The following is a 19,797-nucleotide window of genomic DNA, read 5'->3' on the forward strand; positions in this document are numbered from 1 at the left end:
ACTGGCCAATTATTTGTAGAACTGGTGTAATAAACCTGTGCCCCCCCCATGCCACATATTGAAGTGGGGTGTTATCTGAGTAAACTTTTTCAAGTGTATTTGTGTCATGCAACAATATTGCCTAGTTTGCTGAGTGAAGTCTGGTACACACAGCGGGTGTTATCTACACAGACACATGGTCTAGCAAACACGGGCAGGGAATATAGTACACTTACGGTTCTGTGTACTGTGAACGCCTACCATACCTCTAGCCATCAAAAACAATGTTTTCTGCTGTCAGTTCAAACCATGTGAGCTAATTTTTGGAGCCTATACAGGACGACACTTACGATTCTGTGTACTGTGAACGCCTACTGTACCTCTAGCTATCAAAAACTAAGTTTTTTGCTGTCAGTTCAAACCATGTGAGCTAATTTTTGGAGCCTATACAGGCCGACACTTACTTCTGTATACTGTGTGAATGCCTAATGTACCTTCAGCCACACAATACTACATACTTAGCTGTCAGGTAAACCCATGTGGGCTAATGTTTGGGGGCTAGAATGGGCAACACTTACTTCTGTATCCTGTGAATGCCTAATGTACCTTCAGCCACAGAATACTACGTTTTTAGCTGTCAGGTAAACCCATGTGGGTTATTTTTTGGTGCCTTTTATGGCCGACACTTACTTCAGTTACCTGTGAATGCCTAATGTACCTTCAGCCACAGAATACAATGCTTTTAGCTGTCAGGTAAACGCATGTGGGTTAATTTTTGGGGCCTGGAATGGCCGACACTTACTTCTTTATCCTGTGAATGCCTAATTTTTCAGACTGGAAATGAAAAACAATGGGTCTGTAAAGGTTCTGCCAAATTGTGGAATGGATGCGGACCCATTTTACAGATGTGTGAATGGACCCTATATGTATTAGACAATGTATTTACCGGCTGCTGTCAGTTCTGGCTGATTTATGGAAAAAAATATATATTTTTTGCTGTGAAAAAAAAAAAAAAAAAATTTAGGGCAACTTTTTCAATTGCAATACTTCTATTATGACATTGTCCATGTGCTGGGACTATTTGTGCACAGCTAGTACGTCTTTTTTGGCTGCAAATATGACCTAAAGGTTTTTAAAGTTTGCCTCCCATTAAAGTCAATGGGGCCCGCCGCGAACTCGCGGTTCGCAGACTTTTGAGAAAATTTGAGGCTGGCGTTCGCGAACCGCCCCGGCCGATGTTCGTCCATCACTATTCTCTACCCAGAAGCCGACCCTGGGAGATGATCATGTTACATATTTCCTCTACAGTGTAGTTTGTGTAGGACCTAGATTTGGGGGTGGGAGCAGGTTAAAGTTTAGATTTGAATGGACTTCCACTGCAATTGTTCCCAAGCATTAACCTGAAGGATTTACTTTTGTCTAAAATTTCTCCAGAAAAACAGCAGTGCACTTTATTTGACTTAGCAATTTTGTGCTACTATCTTATATCTTTAAATCTGCAGTGCAAGATCATCTAAGGCACTATGCTTCTGACTTCTAGTCTCATGAGATTTGGTGATGTCACTATCAGAATATTTACCTTACTGGAAAGAAAGTATCTGAAGATCTGCAGTGCAAACATCTCACTTTTGTTTTATTTATTCTTTGGATATGTGCTTCCTGCACCTCCACTGTTCCTTCTTGTATATAACCCCACCAATCATCAGATTACCAGTCATCAGGGGGCAGCTCTGATATGAGGAAGCAAAGCAATGTCTCTATCAAGATGGCCACCACTGCACAGAGGCAAAGTTTGAAAAAAGGCATGGTAAGTCAACAACGATGAAAAGTATTACAGGCAGTATTGATGACCTCTGGTTGCCTTTTTTGGGAACCCCTTCCATAGTACAGATCCTCTTTATGATGTGTCCTATTTGAACCCTACCCACACCTGGTAAGCTCCAATTTTTTTCATAGCTTTTCTCTCTCAATCCAGTTTTCTCATGCAGCTAACCTGCTACAGTTGCCATGGGAACATGCTTACCCCATATTGGGACAATTTTAAGGAAAAGGATAGGGTTTAACTATTTTTCAAAAAGATAAACTTACATTATTTTATTTTGCTCTATTATAAAGTGTAATATAGTTAAGCCTGTCAAATCTACACAATTCACTAAATATGTATTCAGCTCCATGACCTCCTTGTTCATTTATTAGCAATATTTCTGGGTGAATATAATGATTTAACAAGCAAGTGCGGTTCTTTTCTTCCGCAATGCTTGGCCTAAGCTACACTGCTCTAAAATGGCTGACAGGAAACAGAATAGAAAATCTCTGATCATTCACAATAGAGTGCCATGACTTTATAACTGCCTCGCATTCTTAATACAAGTAAATTCCTTGTTCTGGCAGGCAGTAAAAGCATATGAGTACCTGTCTGAGGGAGGTAATGACTGTAGTTAAAATGCACAGAAAGACTTTTTTAAGCCCACCTCAACTTTAATGGTTATTTTCCATGGAAAATAATAAAAATGGTTCTCGCACCGTGGTATGCTAACTTCGATTGACAATTTGAGCTAAATGTTACATTTTTCAAGAACAATTCTAGTCGATTAAGTGTGTAATATTACCTAGCAAACAGCTGTTGGCATACTGCAGAATACCAATAAATTGCATCCCTCTGATCAAATAAAGAGCTTAAATTGGAAGGCAAGAAATAACTATCATTGCAGAAGTTTATTATCATGTCAGAGCCTTCCTAAAATAGAGCAAATTGAACAAGAAAAAGAGCAGATAATTTAATGGCATATCTCCTAAGTAAAAGCAAAGTATGCTGTTTAAAATGTGAAATATAAGTGCTGCTGTACACTCTGTACTAAGCTGATCAATAAACAACTCTGACCATCTTTTTCATTTAGGAATAATAACAAAACAAACACCAAGGGCTTTCTGTGCAGCTTATAGCAACAGCCATTAAAAGATTTATAAAAACTATGTAAGTATAAGATACAGCTGTAAAAGATTAACTTGAAATTCTTTGTTAAATTCATATATATTTTTAATTCTTTATGATATTATCAACAAAATTGCCATTTGCAACTGCTAACAGTGTTTACGTATTTCTTGCAACAATATGCATGCTGAGGTCAATCATTCAAAGCTTTTGGGCATGTATTGGGTCAGGCCATAGAGAGTATTGGCCGTAACTGGACTTAAGCTGGCCATACCTTAGTAGAAACAGTCATATGAAAATTTTCAGTACATTTGATGACATTTAAAAGTACTTCAAAATTTCTTTTGCTTTTAAAGTGAAAGAAAAGCCTACTATATCTACATTTTTTTTAAAATGTAATCTTTATTTTAGAGAAACAACACCAGACATACACTATATTACCAAAAGTAGTGGGATGCCTGCCTTTACACACACACGAACTTTAATGGCATTCCAGTCCTAGTCCATAGGGTTCAATATTGAGTTGGCCCAACCTTTGCAGCTGTTTAACCATTCTTCCAGTGTATTTATGAGGCCTGGCTCACTGTCTGTGCTCTAATTAATCTCAAAGGTGTTTTATCAGGTCAAGATCAGGACTCTGTTCAGGGCAGTCAAGTTCCTCCACCCCAAACTCGCTAATCCATGTCTATATAAACCTCGCTTTGTGCAACGGTCCAAATCATTTGGTGAAGTGGGGGGGGGGGGGTTATGGTGTGGGGTTGTTTTTCAGGGGTTGAGTTTGGAATTCTTTAGGCTACAGCATACCAAGACATATTGGACAATTTTATGCTCCCAACTTTGTGGGAACAGTTTGGGGATGGCCCCTTACTGTTCCAACATGACTGCGCACTTGTGCAAAAAGCAAGGTCCATAAAGACATGGATGTGTGTGTTTAGGGTGGAGGAACTTGACTGGCCTGAACAGAGTCCCGATCTCAACCCGATAGAACACCTTTGGGACAAATTAGAGCCAGGCCTTCTCCCCAACATCAGTGCCTCACTTTATAAATGCGCTTCTGGAGGAATGTGTCCCATAGACACACTCCTAAATCTTGTGGACACCCTTCCAAGAAGAGTTGAAGCTGGTATAGTAGCAAAGGGTGGGCCAACTTAATATTGAACCTTACAGACTAAGACTAGGATGCCATTAAAGTTTATGTGCATGTAAAGGCAGGTGTTCCAATACTTTTGGATATATAGTGTATCAAAAGTGGCACAGAAATGTCAGTACAAATGCCTGACCAGGAGATAGAGGGGAGCAGCAACATTAGAATCACCGTATGTAATGACTGAGGCCTCCTTTAGGGCTAAGGTTTATCCATAGGTGGGCGCATGCCAAGGGAGAAGTTAAAGAAAACGAGTAGCTAAGTCCTTTAGCTAGTGCCTCCAGGCCTGGCAGTTATAAAGGGGCCTACAAGATAATGCGTTCCCCAAGGATGACCCAAATTGCCCCACATGATTAATTCCTATGGGCTAGGATATAAAAGGATGCCTGGTCGTAACCTGTAGCATAAAATACTTGCTACTATATTTATATATCTATATTTAAAAATGTCATCTCCACCCTCCTCCTACATACCTTACCTAACCTGTCTAAAAAAACAATATACATTATATATATATATATATATATCGCTGCATTAACCTATTTTTAATCTGATTCAAAAAACACAAATACTCCCTCTTGTCTGCCTGCTTCCAAAGGTGAAAGGGGTCCTATGCGATGACCAAACCATCAGTCTCTTCCCTATAGGTCCCCCCTCTTCACAGTGGTACTAATTAGTGTCCGTTGACAAAAAGAACATGTATACCAAAAAATTAGAGGAGAGACAGAGTTCTCCTCAAAGAGGTCAACTAAGGACACACAGTAATTGAAACGCTTAAACTTTATTGATTAGCAAATTCTGACCAACGTGACTTACAGCAAAGACCACACTTTGAATAAAAAACACATATAATTAAAAATAACGGGTTTCTGCAGCAAACAGATATATGGGGAAGTACAAAGCAATTATTGAAATGATTTTAAGCGTGGAGAACCCATCCACTGAGCAGACCATATATTTCTTGCTATATTTGCATTTGATAATTCCCTATAATTAGAAGGAAGCCTGGATCCTAATGAGTAGATTGATCAGCCCTGATTTAAAAGTTAGAGTAACAGTCTCTTGTGAGGTATGCAGAAATCCTTGGGCTGTCAGGTACAAGTGTCCCAGCGTGAGCGGTTTGAGAGACTGACAGATTTAGAGTAGTGTAGTTGAGTAGTGGTTGTGAAAAGCACAGTGTCTCTGTGTGCGGAGAATAGGGCAACAATACCTCCTTGATGACCGTAGGTTTTTTCATCTGATGCCATTCATTTGGGGGTCCAGGGTATCCTGTTTGCCGGTAACGGTGTCAGCTGCCCAGCATGGCGTGTCCTCGCTGCCTCTTGTGCTTCTGCAAGCGTGTAGGGGAGGGAGCGGGTTTGCTGCAAGCCTTCACTCCAGCGTGAACCTCGGCTTGCGGTTACCATGGCTATTGGGCATATTTTTAATCTGCTTCAGTCCAGTCTGGCTCCCCTGTGTCATTCAGGGTCTGCTGTAGGAGAGAAGATGGAGTACCGGCAATGATTGGGCTATGGGAGCTTAAGGATAGTGTTCGCAGCCGTTGTTGGGAACTCCCTTACACAGGGCTGAAGGATCACGTAACTGGACTGGAGCAGATTGAAAATAGTTAAGAACACAGATCTTTTTCATACAGGTTAGACAGAATAAGTAGGAGGAGGGGAAGGGAAAATGTTTATGAATAGATATAGTTAGGGTTTTCTTTCATTTTAACATTTGATTTTGGAATGAATAAACTTTCATGTACTGAAAACTAAGTACACTGTTAGAAATGTGTTTCCATCCTGCTTCTTTAAATGTTTTCATCGTATTGGGTAAAAATGGAATGCGATTTGACTCCATCAAGCATTAGAAAATTGAGCTTCTTCAGATTAAACATTTTAAATGAAATTCTACAAGTGCAGGGTCAGCTTTAGTTATACACATGCCCTGCCGATTTTGAAGTATGGACATAAGAGTATGGAGTGTGGCAGGCTGTGAGTGCTAGCAAGATTTGAGCATCCAGTAGCACTAAAAATGTACATTTACCACTTGACCTCCAGAAAGTGATTAACCCCTTCTCCCCAGGGCAATTTTTGCTGTTAAGTACTGTGTCCTTTTAACTGCCAATTTTGCAGTCATGTAATACTGTACGCAAATGAAATTTATATAATTTTTTTTTCACACAAATACAGGTTTCTTTTGGTGGTATTTGATCACCACTGTTTTTTTTTTATTTTTTATTATATCAACAAAAAAAGATTGCAAATTTTGAAAAAAAAAAAAACAAACAATATTTTTTGCTTTCTGTTATCAAACATATCCAAACATGAAAATTCAACTTCTTCCTAAATTTAGGCCAAAATTTATTCTGCTACATGTCTTTGGTAAAAAAAAAATCTCAATAAATGTATATTAATTGGTTTGTGCAAAAGTTCTAGCATCTACAAACGTCTATAAAATATTGTCTCCAAAAATGGTACTACACTGGAATTTACCCAGCTATGACGCTATACTTGTAGTGGCGGTGATCAGCAACTTACAGTGGGACTGTGATAGGGTGGCAGGCAATATGACACTAACAGACCATATCTGGGAGGGTCACTAACTGACATTGATGTTGCTAGTGACACCAATACAGTGATTAGTGATAATATTGTACACTAACACTGTAGTAATGACACTGGCTAGGAAGGGGTTAATGTCTAGGGGCAATCAAAGGGTTAAATGTGTGCCTAACAATGTGTAATGCATGTAAAATGTGCTACTTTTACTTTTACTATCTGACAGTTTGTTTCTCTCCCTGATTTTCAGGGAGAAGAAGCAGCCAGATCACTGTTCACAAAGCAAAACAGATAAAATTGCAAGCACACATGATTAGGCAAATAAACACATTGTTGTAAAAAGACCAATCCAATTCTATAAAAAAAAATCTCCATAGAAACTGATCAAAGCCTGTCAAGTTGCAGGCATCTAATGAGCGTAGAACAAACACTTAGGGCAAAAGCTCATTTCAGGAGTGAAGCCGACTCTGTACACTAGTGCATGAAGGAAACAGAAAAGCACCTGTATGGAGACCATGGTGTGATAGGGAGATGCCGGCAAGGGTCTGAGTCATTCTAGGTATAGATGGATAAAAGGCAGCGGGGAGTGCAGTTCCGATAATGGCGTGTGACGCCACCAGGAGAAAGGGAAAACACAATGCATTTTTGAGCATGCACAAAGCCCGTACCGAGCATGTGTGCTCCTTTATTAAGTGATACGGGGACAGAGGAGAGCCAGGTTTAAATACTCTAGGATATAATACAATAACATTGAATCTAATAAGTATATAAGCATACAATGACATAAGCACTGTTTTACACAGAACAATTAGAGGTTTGTTCACAGCTGGTGACATTGCTGAAAATTTTTTTTCATGCCCATGGCCAAGTTCCAGGTCTAGGAAAGTCAGAATGCCCTCATCCCAAACGGAGGTAAAAAATAATGAAGGAGGTAAAAAATAATCCCTTTGCGCAAAATGTGTTTTTCGGTAGATATATCAACGATATCATCGTTATCTGGGATGGTTCTTCCTTCTTGATAGAAAAGTTTGTCACACACTGCAACAACAACCAATTAGATCTCTCTTTTACCTCTGTTTGGGATAAGGACACTGGCTTTCCTAGACCGGGAACTTGGCCACAAGCATGACTGATTTTTGCCAGTAAATACACTAAGCCCAGAAGAATATACCCTAAGGCTAGTTCTATCCGCTCAGGCAGAACATCACCAGAGACTGTGATTATATCTCTCAGTGCCAGTCTCTCTATAAGTACATCTCAGGCATACATTTCGGAAGAAAGGGTACCCAAAAAATCTGATTAATCAGACCTTTGCCACCTTTCTTCCTGGGAAACCACCCAAATTTGGGAAACCTCCTGAAAATCCACCTGTCAGATTCATTACTAGGTACCATACTCAATATAAGAAAATGGAAAATATTCCTAATAAACATTGGAACATCCTAATGCAAGATCCCCATCCTAATCCTGTTTTTTGACAAGCCCAAAGTCACTTAAAGGAGAGCTCCCACACTAAAAAAATAAAGTAGCACCTAGCAGACTGAAGTGTACTAAAGACAATAAAAATCCTCTATGCCTATTTCCTTTGAAAGAAATGTATCACTGCAGAAAGGCATTGTGCAAAACCTGCGATTTTGCTAGACATGTACTAAAAAAATTACACATTTTATCCCTAGATATTCTATAGTATTTGATTGATTTCCCTATGGAATTTCCTCTTCCCCCATCCTCCCCTCATCCTTGTTATATTAGCTAACCTTTTACCTTTATTATTTTCAGGTAATCAGACGTTTTACATATACGGTATAAGGCTCACCAGCCCACATATATCTACTCACACCAACCAAACCTTGGTGAACAATAATATTTTTGTATTGGAATTACTTCCAGCTAAGTATCACTGCCTAGCTAAAATGCCAACATGTTTTTTGCAGGGGCGTAACTACAGGGGTTGCAGGGGGTGCAATTGCAACCGGGCCCCATGCTCCAGGGGGCCTGCGCAGCTGCCCTGTACACCTGGATAGGAGGGGCAGTGGGGGCAGCATGTAGAGAAATCACTGTCCTCCTTTTTCCTCCTGTAGCTGCAGGAGGAAAATGAAGGAGATTGGTTCTTCTGTATGCTGCCCCCACCCCTCCTCCCATCCAGTTCACTTGTGTTCTGCTGTCTTTGCAGGACTTGTGAAAGGGTCCAGCTGCGGGACCGTAATAAAGGGCCCCACAATGAGAGTAAAGGGTCCAAAGATCAGTGGGAAGAGCCCCAGGCTTGAAGGGAAGGGCCCCGGCCAGGGGTCCGGGGGGCCCTTCATGGTTTCTTGCACCGGGGCCCTGAAGGTTCTAGTTACGCCTCTGGTTTTTTGGTAAGTAAAACTCGGCCATGGCCCATAGGCCATAGGGACACACAAATGCTAATAATGAGAGTAGTCCTTCTGACTAATGTCAGAATAGCCAGTCTGCACTACACACTATTACCTAACAAAGCAATGTTGCCTAACCTTGCCTGACTGAAACAGTTTCCCTTTACCTTTTAGTGTCAAGAACCAGAGAAAGATAAATAACTATTTTTTGTCTGAACACTTTGTGGCTTATCTGCTGTAGTCAATTAGTAAGTCAATCAATAAATCAATAAATAACTAAATATAAGAAACACACAGTTAAAATCTATTAGCTAGAAATACACAGGCTCCAAAAGCAATTTATATAACCACAGTCAATAAGAGAATGAAAATACTTGTTACACTGGTTATTTGGAAACTTCTTTCTGTTCATTTTTTTTTTCTTTCCAGTGTCATTGTGGGATATAATCTAATCAAGTTTTAAAGCAGAAATATATATACTTTTTAGGTAAGAATAGTGCATGCATGCACACTTGCAAATCTGTGTTAGCTTTGCTGTATCCATATTTTATATTATCCATTTGCATCTTGCAGAGTTTATTCCATTTACTTCCTCGGCAGTAGTGGAAGGTGATGAAAGGGGTGCTACAGTATGAGGAAAATCATGTAATCATTTTCTCACTTGAGGTTCTCTATAGAAACCATTTCTCTGTAGGAACTCATTCCTTTTCAGGAACTGGCCTTGTAATAGGGAGGTTCTGTGACCTACCCCAAACCTTTCCCGTTGTTTCATCAGACACTTGTTATTAGTTTTTCTTAATGCAGCTGTTTATCAAATGAAAAGGCAGAACATGGGGAGAATGAAATGAGCCACATTGTTCTTTGCAGGGGCGATCCCTGTTCCTTATAAAAAAGTATAAAAATAATGAAATAGTTAGAGGGAGTGTGGAAAGCCTATGAGCTGTGCAGCCAGCAGAGATTAAGCCAAGAGTTTAAAGTGTAAAAATATTACCAGCACAATGATGCAGCAAAGAAAATCATTAAACATGTATTCAACCCCACATAAAGTGTCCCCAATATGTGGTGCAGTGTTAATTTTGGCAGCAAATTTCAATTTAGTTTTAGTCTTAGTCTTGGGACTAAAATGGCATTTTAGTTTTAGTCCCATTTTAGTTTTCTGCGTTTTAGTTTTAGTTGTATTTAGTCTACTAAAACTCCAGTACATTTTAGTCGACTAAAACATCTTACATTTTAGTCGACTAAAACGTCCTACATTTTAGTCGACTAAAACGTCCTACATTTTAGTCGACTAAAACTCATTTTAGTCATCTAAATGGTCATGGTCAGGTCAGAGAGGAGGCCTGTAATGCTGCTGCCTGCAGTCAGTGCAGTGAGTGCACACAGTGCTGCTCAGAGTGCTGGATGGGGGTCTAAGGTTTAAGGGTGGTCTCTGGTCTGACTCTGAACTGAAGTTGTTGAACAGGATGGGCCAGGCGGGCCTCAGCGGCCTATATGCACGCACACAGTCCTGGATGGATGGCGGAATCGGATGCCAGTGGTGAGTGGTCTGAGGGGACTCAGGGAGGCAGTAATAGCTGGCCTGGCTGTTAACTCACAGTGTGTACTCTGCTCTGGATGTGGTGGTGGCCGGGTGCCAGTGCCGTGTGATGAGTCGGGCCTGGCGCGTCTGGCTGTAGTGCTGCAGCTGCAGTGCTCTGGTGAGGTCAGGTGACTGGTCTCGAGTCGACTCTCTTGTAGTAGTCCACTCCTCACGTCAGACGTCACGGGGCACGCCATGCCAGACACCACACAGACGGCGCTCCGTGAAAACCGGAAGTTGGGTAAACGTCCCTGCCTCACATTCTCGTTTAGTTTTCGTTCGTTAACAAAAACGGATTTGATTTTCGTCATAGTTGTCATTTGACAAAAATGTGCTATACTTTGCGTCTCGTTTTCGTCAGTTGAAAAATGCCGGTGAAGAAAGCGGTGACGAAAACATTTTCATTGACGAAATTAACACTGCTGTAAACTCCATTGGCTGTAATGTCATTGCACATATTACCTGAATATATTACCAACATTAAATATTAGGGAAAAATATAAGAAAAGCCTTTTTCTTAATTGTTTAGTTTTCAGCAGCTTAGTAGATGCTCCTTACTTATGCGGTGGTGCAATACATGCTTAAACTTTAATGTGCTATTATTACTTGCTCTGGATGGAATTGTGTTGCCGATATAGAAATGGCCAGCAGAGGAGTGTTAATTTTGATGATGTCAATTTTTTATTTAGTTTTAGTTATAATCTTATGACTAAAATGCCATTTTAGTTTTAGTCGTATTTTAGTCATCTGAATTGTTATAGTTTTAGTCGTATTTTAGTTGACTAAAATTGTGTTAATTTAGTTGATGAAAACGTTTTAGTCGGTTTTAGTCAACGAAATTAACACTGATGTGGTGGTAAATAAATATTTCATTTTCTACTTTGAAACATCATAGAAACATGGAAGACTAATGGCAGAAAAAAAACCAAGTGGTCCATCATGTCTTCATTCACATCAGTGAGCTGGTGAGTGGTGATATCTTTCAACTATGTACTATGTTTCTGGAGGTGCTATCTGTCAGTTCACACGAGCAATCAGGTACACTGAAGGTCTATGGCTGAAGAGAGTGCATTGTATTTTTTTGCATGTATGCCCCATTGAGAAAACCACAACACAGAGTTTTGCAAGTATGCATTCATGCAATATATTTAAAAGATAAGTTCACTTTTGGAACATATTACATGTTCCACCCATTTTTAGAGAGGAGCATGTAACATGTTGCAACACCTGTAGCTCTCCCTCCACTGCCCCATTCCTGTGACAGCAGGCCTTGGTTTCTTCTCCCTGCACCCTCTGTCATTATTTGAAAACACCATAACTATGTGGGCTCCGCCCCCACACGGCTGCATCATTCATTCACAGTTTACTGTGAATGAATGCCTACAAGTACTGTCAGCCAATGCAGATAACAGTTTACAGTTTCAATGAGCTGCAAGAGCGCTGGTGAGCATCCTCATAGTCCACTGATCTTCCTACTGTCAGGTAACTGTCTGCCCATATAAGGGTATGAGGTACGGGAACACAGATATGCTAAGAGTCTGCAGGAGCTGGACATTGCACCTGCAAGAAAAAAAATATGAGCTAACCAGGAATTTATGCTTCCTCATCTGTTTTTCCATTTGGCATTCTCAAACACTAATATTTATATATTTATATATTTACCTCACATTGGATCACCATTATCACCATTATCACCATTATCAGCACTTTATTTCTTGAATGTTTAGATACACACATGTATGTATATATATATATATATACATATTATGTATATATATAGCACTTTATTTCTTGAATGTTTAGATACACACACACAAATATATATATATATATATATATATATATATATATATATATATATATATATGCTTATACACAGATGTATGGAGTGAAAGGGGTGGATGTGTGTGTTTTTAGGTGTGTATGACGTGTATTTTGGTACCATTTTAATGTAAATATTTTTGCACATCTTCACTCTGTTTTGTGATACATATTTTCCTTTTTCGAATCATTAAAGTACATTAATCCTTTACATGTGAGGAAAGGGGAGGTAATATGGCGCTGTCAGGCTAATAAATAGGAAAAAATAAATAAATATGTCTTAAAGTGCACTGGTGATAGGTGAATAAGAACCAGAATATATAAAACTTCATATGGTGAATCCTTAAAAAGTGTAAATAAGTTTGAATAAATTGGTAAAAAAGGTATATCTATATAATGATAAATAGATAGAAAAATTTAAGATATAGGTGATACAAAATCAATGTGTAATCTTAAAAATATGTATAACTATATAAAGGATTTAAAGTGATGTTATAAATATCTTCCATATATACTTAAAGTGCTAATTAATCAATCGGATATATATTGTGCTAATGGGCCAAACGGTAAATAACTTTGTATAAATCTGTGCACATAAAAATCATAAATAGTGTCCAACAAATTAGATAGCATAAATAAATAAATAAATATAAAACGAATATATAGGAAAATTGTCCATATAAATAGCCAAATATTAAATGATGCTACAAATATAATTGAGTCCCAAAAAGGGTGATGAAGTAGGGATTTGACAGGATAAAATGGATTACAGGACTTCCAGACTGATGGGGGTGCTCAATACAGGAATCAGTGCTCCCCTCCTATTATTCCCGCACTCACCAGATGGTGGTACCCCCACAGGGGTAATCAGCGTTTGGGGTGACTCTTGGAGGTCCCTCCGAAGGTTGGCTAGTAATCCACTTAAACCCGACTTCGTATCCTACTCCAGGGAAATTTGATAAAAAATCCCTCCTTTTAGAGTACTCCAAAAAAGTTTGAGAGATCCGGATGAGGAAAGAAAGAAGGGCTCCAATAGTGAAGTATTGTAAAAAATTGGTGCTTTATTAATATAAAATAACAATACTCACATTAAATAGAAAAAACAGTGCATGTATGTCCTAGGGACCGCAACACCCTCGTGTGGCGGTAGTTCCGGGACGCGGTGCGTTCCACCGGCCGGATGTGCGTCTCAGTCAACAGGAAGCGGAACTGACGTAACCACGCTCTACGCGTTTCGTCATCAATGACGTCATCAGGAGCAGCGTATGGTCACGTCAGGTCCGCCTAGTGTTATACTTCCTAGTTGCCAGGCAACGTTAATTGCAAATACATGACCGCCAATAGGAAAAAACCTCTTCGGCGCGTCATGAGTTGCCGGGCAAGGACATGTTTGAACATTTAGAGAAAAAGGATTAAAACAGACATAAATTCTATTGGTTAAAAAATAAATAAAGCATCATCTGTTACTAAGTGGAATTGAAGTGTCTAACAATGGTAAAATAGGATACGATGTATAAGTGTCGACGGAACTATTATATATTTAAAAAGGATTAATGGAATATAAGCGATAAATACTAGAAATTTATAAAAGTGTATGTAAATTAAATATAAAAGCAACTTCATTATTGATTACTAATTGGAGATATCTTAACACTAAGTAAAATGGATACTAGAAATAAATAACTGGACCAAAGTCCATTAAAGGTGCGTCCGTGCAGTTTTAAGGTAATAAGACAAAAATCTATAAATTCAATTAACGGGAGGAATATATTATAGAAAATAGCTTATAAATTAACATAACTAATATTATTTAAATATGTTTTTAGAGGAGGCGTGTTTATATCGCATCTATACAGTGGGAACTACATATTAATCATCTTTATATATAAATTTGGACCAACTACAGAGATCATTTTTAGTACTACAGCCTATTATATAAGTGTGGTGTTTTGCATATTAGCTTAGATTTCTTCCCAATTTTAAATAGATATATTGTACTCCAAATGGCATGTGAGATGATAAATATAATTAATAGGAAAATTAATATCGAGTTAATAAATTATGTGATTCCTAAATTTGAGGGAGGATAAAAATACATATCTAACATGTGTATATGATTAAGGGAGCTAAGAGGTACAAAGATTTAAGAAGGTCTTACTATAGGCTTATGTATCTGATATAAAGCAGTTTAAGTCTATATCCAGATTGAGTCCCCCCGGCTGGAGGGACTCAAGCTGGTATATCCAGCGTGTTTCATTTTGTGAGATCTTGCGGGTTTTGTTCTCCCCCCTCCAATGTTCTTTAATGGAGTCGATAGCATAAAAGATAAGACCCTTTGGATTTTTTCCATGTACATCACGGAAGTGCCTTGACAAGCTATGTTTCGGGAAACCTCTTTTTATGTTTCCTATATGTTCCCTGATTCTCACTAGTAGAGGCCTTGTGGTTCTGCCCACATACTGAAGTTTACACGGACATTCAATCACGTAAGTGACGTGCGTGGTATGGCACGTGATTAGGTCCCTTATTTGGAAAGTTCTTCTGTTTACCGTAGACTTAAAATGTGTGGTTTTTTTCTTTTGTGCAGGGTTATTTTTACAGGCTAGGCATTTCCGACATCGAACAAACCCCTTCAATTCAGGGAATATTTTAACTTGTTTAGGTGGATCTACCACATTATGTACAAGTTTATTTCTTAAAGTGGGTGCTTTTCGGTAAATAAATCTCGTTTTTTTTGGTAAAATCTTCGTTAAAACTTTGTCAGATTTTAAAATAGGCCAGTATTTCCTAAAAATCTTCTCCACTGACCTGTATTGTTTATTAAAACCGGTAATAAAAGCACAATTAAAATCCTCATCTTTATTCTTGTCCTTTTTTCTTAATAAATTCTCCCTTGGTAAATCTCTGATTTTATTTTTAGTTGTCTCTAATACTGTTTTATTATATCCTTTCTCCTCAAATCTTTTGGTGAGCTTTTCTGCTTGTGTCTCATAGTCTTCTAATTCTGTGCAGTTCCTTCTGATCCTCATATACTGCCCTTTTGGTATATTCTGGATCCATTTTGGGTGATGACAGCTAGCCGTGGGAATGTACCCGTTCTTATCCGTTGGCTTGAAAAAAGTCTTTGTATGTACATCATCCTTAACTTTAAAAATCTCCAGGTCTAAAAATTCAATTTTTTCTGTATTAAAATTTGCAGTAAAATTAATTCCATAAGGGTTGCTATTTAGTTGGTGTATAAACAATTCCAGATTTTCCAATGGTCCATCCCATACCATAATCAGGTCATCAATGTAACGACGGTAGAATACCAACTCTGGTGGATTTTTATTATATATCATTCTTTCCTCTAACATATTCATGAAGATGTTAGCAACACTGGGGGCATACCTAGCCCCCATGGCAACACCTTTTGTCTGTACGTAGAAGGTCTTGTCGTACCAGAAATAATTTTTTGCCATGGCTAGTTGTAGGCCTTCTAAAATATAATTTATTTGGACATTTTTAAGGTCAGTCTCTTCATGTAACGCCTTTCTGACACTGTCCAGACCGTCCTTTTGGTCTATACTTGTATATAATGAGTTTGCATCGATTGTTGCAAGAATACATGACTCCCTGATTTTTACTTGTTGTAACTCTGTTAGTAGCTGTGTGCTATCTTTCAGGTAAGATTTACCTTTGCATACCAGGGGCTGAAGAAATTTATCTAGGTATTCTCCTAGTCTAGAGAAGAGGGATCCAATCCCACTAATAATAGGTCTTCCTGGGGGTTTCTCTACTCTTTTATGTATTTTTGGAAGGTGGTAAATCACTGGGGTTTTTGTTGATTTTGGTAGTAAGTACCTGGCTTCCTTTTCAGTGAGTATTCCTAGATCTTGGCCTTTTTTGATATACATCTCTAGTTTCTTGCGATATTCTTTCCTAGGGTTTTTCTTCAGCTTTTTATATGTGTCTGGAACACTTAAAAGATTTTTCATTTCTTCTTCATAGTCACGTTTATTTAAAATAACCAGACCTCCACCCTTGTCAGCTGGGCGTATTACAACTTCTTTCTTCTTTTCAATGCTCTCAATAGTTTCCCATATCTTGTTTTCTTTATTATTACGTATTTTCAGATTTTTCAAATCATATTCTACCATCTTTTTAAAAGCCTGAATACATTCATTGTTTGGTGTTTTCGGATTAAAAATAGATTTGTTCCTTAGTTCCGTATGTCTAAAATGGGTATCCTTTGTAGATTTGGAATGTCCTTTTATGTTAAAAAACTTCTTTACATTCAGTTTCCTTAAAAACTTTTGAAGGTCTATGTATGCCTCAAACTTATCAAGGTTTTTATTGGGGGCATATTTCAGTCCTAAATCCAAAACCGCTAATTCTTCTGGTGTAAAATCAATTCCACTTAGATTAAAAATTCCCGTATTTAAAACTCTCTCCTTCTTTTTCTTCCTCCCGCCCCGTTTACCTCTCCTCCGTTTCCTTCGTCCCATCGGTTGTTCCATGTGTATGGCCTCCCAGTAGTCTGTTGATATCTGTAGGGGTTCCTCCAGTTCCTCTGATAGGGGGTATTCTGGTCGTAATCTGTTGGTCTTTGGAAATGCATTGATCTTGGGGGTCCTCCCCATCCTCCTCCTCTCGGGGGGTTGAACCATCTTCCCTGTCTGGGGGGTCTCCCTCGGTTCATTCCCTGAAAAAAACTATTATCCCTATGGTCTTGGAATCTATCGTTCCTTCTAAATTCCCGTGGGGGATAGACTCTCCTATTATCCATTAATGGAGAGAACCGATTAGAGATGCTAATTGGATATCTGGGGGATTCATATCTCGAAGGTGGTGGTCTTCTAGGTCTGATGTTCCGGGGGCTTCTTGGTGGGAGTTCATAGTTGTCTGTTCTCCTTGGTGTCTCTTCTTCCATCTGTATGTTTTCTCTTGTTGGCCTGAATGAAAAATTCCTAGCTAGACTAGGAGTAGGAGTTTCAGCTTCTTCCTCTTGTTCATCCTCATCTGGTGTGGTCTCTCTTGATGTATGTATCGGAGTATTAAGTGCTGGTATTTCCATAGCTTCATCTCTTATGGAATCCTGCCATTTATATACTTTATCATTCTTATAGTCAAGAATATCCCTATTGAATTTCTTTTGTTTCTTTAGTTGTAAATCCTTATCATATTTAGATATGATTAGGGATAATTCTCTTTCTTTCTCATTGTATTCATTGGTGGTTGAGAAGGGAGTAAGGAGTGTTTTCAAACGAGTAATATTAGTTTCAACCTCCTTTAATTTATGTTTCCTCCTCCCGATAATTTGTCTGAGGAGTTCTGATTCGCATCTATTAAACAATTTAAACCAATCTTCCATGAGTCCTTGGTCAGTTATACCATCATTAGGATGTAATTCCCATCTTAGTTTGCGTGGGGTCATTTTTTCTTTTATATACATCTCTAAAGTGGAGATATCCCACCATACTCTTAATTGCTTTTCAAGATCGTGTCTAAGTTGTCTAAATAGACTATTAAGATCATGATTAGTGGTGGCCCTCTCTTGATTGAATACATCTTCTATATTAATTTCTCTATTTCCTATATAGCTAAAAATCTCCATAGCAGCAGAAAAAAACACCTTTTCAGGGGTGTCAAATAAATATAGGGGGAAAGTTTCCGCGCTATTGGAGAAAATTAAGTAAATAAATGACTGCAGCCTACCTCAAAAATATAGATAACTATATTTGGTAAATGTGAGGAAAGGGGAGGTAATATGGCGCTGTCAGGCTAATAAATAGGAAAAAATAAATAAATATGTCTTAAAGTGCACTGGTGATAGGTGAATAAGAACCAGAATATATAAAACTTCATATGGTGAATCCTTAAAAAGTGTAAATAAGTTTGAATAAATTGGTAAAAAAGGTATATCTATATAATGATAAATAGATAGAAAAATTTAAGATATAGGTGATACAAAATCAATGTGTAATCTTAAAAATATGTATAACTATATAAAGGATTTAAAGTGATGTTATAAATATCTTCCATATATACTTAAAGTGCTAATTAATCAATCGGATATATATTGTGCTAATGGGCCAAACGGTAAATAACTTTGTATAAATCTGTGCACATAAAAATCATAAATAGTGTCCAACAAATTAGATAGCATAAATAAATAAATAAATATAAAACGAATATATAGGAAAATTGTCCATATAAATAGCCAAATATTAAATGATGCTACAAATATAATTGAGTCCCAAAAAGGGTGATGAAGTAGGGATTTGACAGGATAAAATGGATTACAGGACTTCCAGACTGATGGGGGTGCTCAATACAGGAATCAGTGCTCCCCTCCTATTATTCCCGCACTCACCAGATGGTGGTACCCCCACAGGGGTAATCAGCGTTTGGGGTGACTCTTGGAGGTCCCTCCGAAGGTTGGCTAGTAATCCACTTAAACCCGACTTCGTATCCTACTCCAGGGAAATTTGATGAAAAATCCCTCCTCTTAGAGTACTCCAAAAAAGTTTGAGAGATCCGGATGAGGAAAGAAAGAAGGGCTCCAATAGTGAAGTATTGTAAAAAATTGGTGCTTTATTAATATAAAATAACAATACTCACATTAAATAGAAAAAACAGTGCATGTATGTCCTAGGGACCGCAACACCCTCGTGTGGCGGTAGTTCCGGGACGCGGTGCGTTCCACCGGCCGGATGTGCGTCTCAGTCAACAGGAAGCGGAACTGACGTAACCACGCTCTACGCGTTTCGTCATCAATGACGTCATCAGGAGCAGCGTATGGTCACGTCAGGTCCGCCTAGTGTTATACTTCCTAGTTGCCAGGCAACGTTAATTGCAAATACATGACCGCCAATAGGAAAAAACCTCTTCGGCGCGTCATGAGTTGCCGGGCAAGGACATGTTTGAACATTTAGAGAAAAAGGATTAAAACAGACATAAATTCTATTGGTTAAAAAATAAATAAAGCATCATCTGTTACTAAGTGGAATTGAAGTGTCTAACAATGGTAAAATAGGATACGATGTATAAGTGTCGACGGAACTATTATATATTTAAAAAGGATTAATGGAATATAAGCGATAAATACTAGAAATTTATAAAAGTGTATGTAAATTAAATATAAAAGCAACTTCATTATTGATTACTAATTGGAGATATCTTAACACTAAGTAAAATGGATACTAGAAATAAATAACTGGACCAAAGTCCATTAAAGGTGCGTCCGTGCAGTTTTAAGGTAATAAGACAAAAATCTATAAATTCAATTAACGGGAGGAATATATTATAGAAAATAGCTTATAAATTAACATAACTAATATTATTTAAATATGTTTTTAGAGGAGGCGTGTTTATATCGCATCTATACAGTGGGAACTACATATTAATCATCTTTATATATAAATTTGGACCAACTACAGAGATCATTTTTAGTACTACAGCCTATT

At 38.2% G+C, this 19,797-nt stretch overlaps 1 protein-coding gene across 1 annotated transcript in view; it reads right to left on the bottom strand.

Annotated features, from left to right (window-relative positions):
* The window catches only part of GPC6 (glypican 6), a 1,143,233-nt gene that overhangs the window by 208,757 nt on the left and 914,679 nt on the right, over window positions 1-19,797 (bottom strand). The window lies entirely within an intron of this gene.

Source organism: Pelophylax lessonae (genome assembly GCF_965119305.1).
Source record: "Pelophylax lessonae genome assembly, chromosome: 2".
NCBI lineage: Eukaryota > Metazoa > Chordata > Amphibia > Anura > Ranidae > Pelophylax > Pelophylax lessonae.